At 54.7% G+C, this 6,398-nt stretch overlaps 1 pseudogene across 1 annotated transcript; it reads left to right on the forward strand.

Moving 5' to 3' along the window:
- Nucleotides 1-2,732: 2,732 nt before the first annotated feature.
- Nucleotides 2,733-5,503, forward strand: LOC307209587 (cytochrome P450 1B1 pseudogene; annotated as a pseudogene). Its single transcript, XR_013844028.1, has 2 exons — nt 2,733-4,783; nt 4,822-5,503. The product of XR_013844028.1 is annotated as a cytochrome P450 1B1 pseudogene (transcript).
- The last annotated feature ends 895 nt before the right edge of the window (nt 5,504-6,398 follow it).

Consider the following 6,398-nt stretch of genomic DNA (forward strand, 5'->3'; position numbering starts at 1 on the left):
AGAAAGTTTGCAAAAAGTTTGGCTCCAGTCAGGCTCTCCGGAGCGGCAGCTTCTCTGCTCCACTAAAACATGACCTGCGGATGCTCCCTCTTCAACATGCTCTGCCAACAGCTATGATTACTCACAGCTACCCCATTAAGCACATTCTCTGACACTCTGAGGCTGCCTAGCTCCGTCAAGGTGATCTCTAAGTGGCACGCCACCAACAGCCCCTGATAACTAGAAGCTCAACCACCCTTTGCTGCTTAAGAGACCAGTCCAATGTACATTAACCTCTCGCTTTGGGTTTGTGTCCTTTCTTAAAAGGCGAAAGATCTATACGATCTGAAGAGAAACCAGAGTATGGGTTTGTGTCCTTTCTTATGCCCTCCCTGTGTATAATTTTGGCACCAAAGGACATGCAACTCATCATTATTTTAGTGAACCTATCTGTTCTGTAATTGTAGGGGGCTGGGCTAGATGACCCTTGCGGTCCTAACTCTGCAATTCTATGGAAGGGTTCTGCAAAGATTGGTACTCATCAGTGTGGCTCAGCAGTTTGCACAGTGGATTTGTGTTTAGGCAACTTGGGAGACCAGTGTCCACTCAGCTGCAGGCTCACTGGCCGGGGTCTCCTTCTCCTAGGCTCAGTTCCCTTTTTGTAAAATGCGAATAATGACTTATTTCTAAGAAGACATATGGGAGAAGGATTATACTGGCAGCTCCTTTGCACTCTGATTGATTTTACAGCCCTATTGATATGTGTGCACATTATTGTTCAGGGCTGAGACAGAACCTAGGAAGCTGACTTATACGGAGCCAAACCACTGGTCCATCTCCTTCACTAGGGTCTACACTGGCTGGCAGGAGATGCCAGGGACTGAACCTAGGGCATTCTGCATGCCAACCACGTGATCCACTACTGAATCACAGCCCAAGCTCAAGCAAGTAGAGCACACAGGGATATTCCATGGAATTCAGCTTCAAGAGAAGCTCAGAGTACAACTAAATGTACAGGCTTTAAGTCAGTGGTTCCCAATTTTTTTTGGGGGGGGCACTGCCTTCTTGGTTCCATAAACATTCCCCAGGGCATGTGTGTAGCCAGGATTTTTCTTACAAAGGTCAGAACCTCAGATTTGTATTGATTTTAATTGATTTAGGGGGTGGCAGCAGCTTCCCTTGGCCATGCTCCAGGGCCTCCTACTCTATAGGAAGCATTATTCAAAATGGCAGCTTGCACAACTACTAAGGAAAATAACACCACAGTAAAATCCATTCAGAAAACAGAAATGGCACATTTATTCAAACTCCAGTTCAAACTATGTAGTTTAATTAATTCCAACTAAACTGATGAGCTTGATCCACCGATATGAGCTTTCCAAAGTCCGACAGTCATTTATATATCACATGTGCCAAATTGGATAAGCATCCCTACAGAGTCCTCATCCCCATATATCAGATGGGAAACAGAGGTTATGAGACAGGACATGGCTGAAGAGGTATTTGAACTGAGGACAATCTCTGCAGTGCAAGCAAATGCTAGGAGATGCAGTGGGACGGACTAGGAGACTTGGAACATGGACAAGGCACTTGCAGGAGCAGCAACAGCTTTGGCGTCAGCGGAGCGGTGGGGGCAGGGAGTAGGAGACTTGTAGTAAAATTCACAAGCCCCACCAATTCACTCCCCACTCTCATTTTAGCTAAGCTAGCTTCCCCCATAGCCTTATGAAAACAGTAACTTATGCAGCAGCAAAGCTGAGGTCCTATGTGCTCTCCCATCTTTGAGCACGATGCAGGAATGGGGCTGAGGTGTGTGTTGTGGGGATATGTCGGTGATTAAAGAAAGAGCTGGCAGGGGATTTGGGAAGCTGTGCAGAGAATCGCAGGGCTTTCAGACACCCAATGATGGCCGAGATGGCAAGCATTTCCAATGAAGCTGTAACTTTATCAGAAACAACACTTGGTCTCAGAGGAGCAAGTATCTGAGCAACGCCTTTGCAGGAATAGAACAATTGTGTTTCCTTTATTTATGAACTGTAACCTTTTCAAAAGTATCCCCCTCTGGATAACCAAAAGTCTTTCCAGGTCACCCACTCCTTTTTTTTTTATTAAGCCCCACAACCAACCGTGCCAGTTTTGGGCATGATAAACAGCTGAGATGTTTTTGCAAAGCAAAAAGAAAGCAAAAAGTCAAGTTGTCTATATCTTACTCCAAAGGTTGCCAGTCGAGTAACTGCTGTCTCCTGACAGTCCCCTCCACCAGGCTCTGCTGAAGTGTCCTGACAAAGCAGAGGCACCAAATGCTGGCTGCCGCCCTTCCCTTCGGACTGGACTGGCATTCGCATCCCTCGCGGTCTGGGGCAGCGGCAGCTGCAGCGTCGCTGGCCAGTTTGTCTCCAGTCACGAAAGCAGCAGCCTTTCCAAGGCAGCCAAAGGTGCCTGGCAGAGTTCAGTAGCTCTCACACTCCGCTCCCCTCCCGCTTCTGCGGCTCCTGCTGCGAGGATCAGGCTGTCTTTGGCAGGAGGAAGACCTTGGAAAGTTGCACACATTCCTGGTGCGAGGGATCAATCTGCTGCTTCCATTCTCTCTCTCGGAGGAAAGCACGGAATGGCTGCGCACGGGGGACTCTGGGACCACCGCGAGGGGAGGAGGGAAGCTCAGCCCCCTTCCCAGACGGCTATAAAGCCGCGACGGGCATCCTGCGAACTCCTCAGAGCAGAGCCGGGAGGCATCTGGCAGAGGGAGGGGGCAGTTCCCCGACGGGACGAAGCGTCTGGGGCGATAAAGTCCCCACCCGACGAGCTCGGTCGGGGCTGAGGCGGAGGAAGGGTCCCCCGACGGCTTCCCGCGTCTCTCCACAAAGAAACCGGTTTCTTAGGAGTCCCGCGGGCGTGCGCCCCCCATGGCGGAAGGCGGGAGCCACGACGGGGCGCCCGGCGCGCTCCTCAAGAGCGCCGTCCAGCCGGCGCTGCTGCTTTCTTGCGTCCTGCTGCTGTACCTGTGGGCGAGGAGGAGCCCCCGGCCGGCGGGCAAGAGCCTCCCCGGCCCCGTCGGGTGGCCGCTGCTGGGCAACGTGCTGCAACTGGGCCGCCTGCCGCACCTCACCTTCGGTGAGCTGGCGCGGCGCTACGGCGACATCTTCCAGCTGCGCCTGGGCCGGCGCGCCATCGTGGTGCTCAACGGGGAGGCGGCCATCCGACAGGCGCTGGTGCAGCAGGCCGTGCCCTTCGCGGACCGGCCCGACTTCCTCTCCTTCGGCCTGGTGTCCGGAGGCAAGAGCATGGCCTTCGGGCGCTACAGCGAGCGCTGGCGGGCGCAGCGGCGGGTGGCGCACGCCACGCTGCGCGCCTTCTCGACGGCCAACACGCCCAGCAAGCAGCTCTTCGAGCAGCACGTGGCGGCCGAGGCGCAGGAGCTGATCGACGGCCTGCTGCAGCTGAGCCAGGGCGGCACTTACGTCGACCCTTCGCCGCTCTTCGTCGTGGCCAATGCCAACGTGCTGTGCGCCCTCTGCTTCGGGCAGCGCTACAGCCACGCCGACGGCGAGTTTCGCGCGCTGCTGAGCAGGAACCACCGCTTCGGGCAGACAGTGGCGGCGGGCAGCTTGGTGGACGTGCTGCCCTGGCTGCAGGCCTTTCCCAACCCGGTGCGCAGCGTCTTCCGAGACTTCCAGGCGGTCAGCCGCGAGCTGTACGACTTCGTGTGCGCCAAGGTGGCGCAGCACCGCAGCACCTTCCAGGCCGGCGCCCCTTCGCGCCACATCAGCGACGCCATCCTGGAGTGCATGGAGCACGGCCCCGGGGCGCAGCAGGGCCTGGGCGGAGACTTCGTCGAGGCCACGCTGGCTGACTTGTTCGGCGCAGGTCAGGACACCACCTCCACCGCCCTCACGTGGGTGCTGCTGCTCCTCCTCAAGCACCCGCACCTTCGACGGCAGCTGCAGGCGGACCTCGACCGGGTGGTGGGCCGCTCCCGCCTTCCGACGGGGGACGACCGCGCCTCCTTGCCTCGCCTGGAAGCCTTCCTCCACGAGACGCTCCGCTACAGCAGCTTCGTGCCCGTCACCATCCCGCACGCCACGGCCGCCGACGTGCTGCTCGACGGCTTCCACATCCCCGCGGGCACGGTGGTCTTCGTCAACCAGTGGTCCGTCAACCACGACCCGCTGCGCTGGAAGGACCCGCACGTCTTCGACCCGACGCGCTTCCTGGACGCCCGGCAGGAGAACGTCGACCGGGACCTCACGTGCCGGGTCATGATCTTCTCGACGGGCAAGAGGCGCTGCATCGGCGACCAGCTGGCCAAGCTGCAGCTCTTCCTCTTCACCGCCATCCTGCTGCAGCAGTGCGAGGTGGAAGCCAACCCGGCCGAGGAGCTCACCTTGGATTACGTCTACGGGCTGGTGCTCAAGCCCTTGCCATACACGGTGTCCGTTTCCCCGCGAAGCGCTCTCCCTAGCGGAGAGGAGGAGGGAGGGAGAGGAGGAAGGACCGTCGAGGGCGCCTCTTAGCATTGGCGCTTCCCTCTCCACCAGCAAGTTCTCCATAGCCCCTGCTGGCTTTTCAGAGCTGCCCTCTGCCAGAGGAAGTTGATGTTCCCCCCCACCAGCCCCTCTCCCCCTAACTTTCAGAAGCTGGTGGCTTCAGATGTGCCTTTCATACAGGGATGGGGAACCTGCCCCTCCCAGATGATGGTGGCTTGGCCTGAAGCTCCCACCCGCCACAGCTAGGATGGCCAGTGGTCAGCCAGGATGGGAGTTCTAGTCCAGCAACATCTGGAGAGAGCCAAAGGTTCCTCATCCCTGTGAGGAGCTGGACTGGCAGACATTGCGCTGTGGAAAGCTGAAACCTGCTGGGGGGGTTTTCTGAGCCTGCTCAGCTCACCTGGGTGACCCATCCAGAGTCCTCCAATCAAACATCTTAAATTTGAGATACATTGAGACTATTGTGACGGGGGGGGGGGGAGAGAAACATGTTATTGTGGTGGTGTGGGAAACTGGCATCAGTTACTTCCTTTGGGACTATGAACTTTTATAATAAATGCCTCTTTGAAGCAGGTACTCATGCAGACAGAAAAGGTCTCCTGGATTCTCCCAGCTCCCCCTCCCCCCAAAAATTGTGTCAATAAGTTTGTCACTTAATCAAAAAAAGGAGGTAAGGTTGTGTTATGTGTAAAGCATTTTTCTAGGAAGCATTTACTTGGAAATAATGTATATTCAGTGTGAATAGTATCACAGTGACAATGCCTTTAACTGCAGGTCCATCAGCTGGGAAATGACACTTAGGGGTGGCAGCCCAGCACTTAGTTATTATGTGTACATGTGCACAGTTGTCACCTGGGACAATCCCCATGCAGTTTTGCGTCCCTCCCACACTTGTCATATTTGAAGCAGAACAAGAAGAGAGATACTTCCTACCTGTGGCAGCCAGGAGCAAGTAATCTGTGCTCTGACTTTGCTAAGAATTAACCCTGTGGCTCCATCCCATCTCATAGGGCGAGTCGTATATAGAGTTATCTTTCATTTTTTTAAAAAAGACATGGGGGAAACCTTTGGTTGGTTAGTGGTGCTAAATATGGGCCAAATTATTCCTGTAGCAACCTCTCCCACTGCCACTAAAGTAGGTACAGGTAATCTGTAGCCCTCCAAATGTTGATTAACTACAATTCCCATGCTCCCTGAATATTAGCCATGTTGGCTGCAAACAACACCTGGAGAGCCGCAGTGCCCCATCAAAGGAAAAGCAGTTTCAGCAAAGCAGCAGCAGTGGAGGGGACCATAACCCTTTTCTGTTCCACTGGCTTTCTGCTGAAATTCCTCTACACTCTCGGGCTGAGATACATGCCTGTGACAGTTATGGTTGGAACACTGCCAGCTGTGGGAGGGAGCCACACAGAACATAAGAATAGCCAGTGGCAAAATCAAGCTCAGCATCCTGTTCTCACAGTTGGCCAGCCAGATGCCTGTGGGAAACTTGCAAGCACGACTCCACGCACCAGAGCACTCTCCCCTCCTGTGGTTCCAGCAGTTGGTGTTCCAACTTTGGAGGAAGAGCACAGCCATCATGCTAGCAGCCGCTGGAAAAATGGCAGGCAGGGGAAGGGTTAAGCAACTCTGATGCTTCTCTCAAAACTTGCTTTTTCTTAGAAGCACCTGGCAGCAGAAGCTTGCCACTTGTAGACCTAGTGCTCCTGCTCTGATCTTGACCAAGCTTCTTCAGTATCCATTAGTGGATTACTCAAGTTGCAGCACAGATGTGGCACGTCTTGGCAGCTTTGTCACTTCCAGTTTCAGCAGAAATGTAAATGAAAATCTCCTTGTATAGTGCGCACACTCAGCCAGCTTGCCCCCTCCTAGCCAGGGAACAGGAAATACTTTGGCTGCATTTTTCTGCATTGGGTTGCGGGACAAACTGTTCTT

Source organism: Podarcis cretensis (assembly GCF_951804945.1).
Source record: "Podarcis cretensis genome assembly, chromosome: 1".
Lineage (NCBI taxonomy): Eukaryota > Metazoa > Chordata > Lepidosauria > Squamata > Lacertidae > Podarcis > Podarcis cretensis.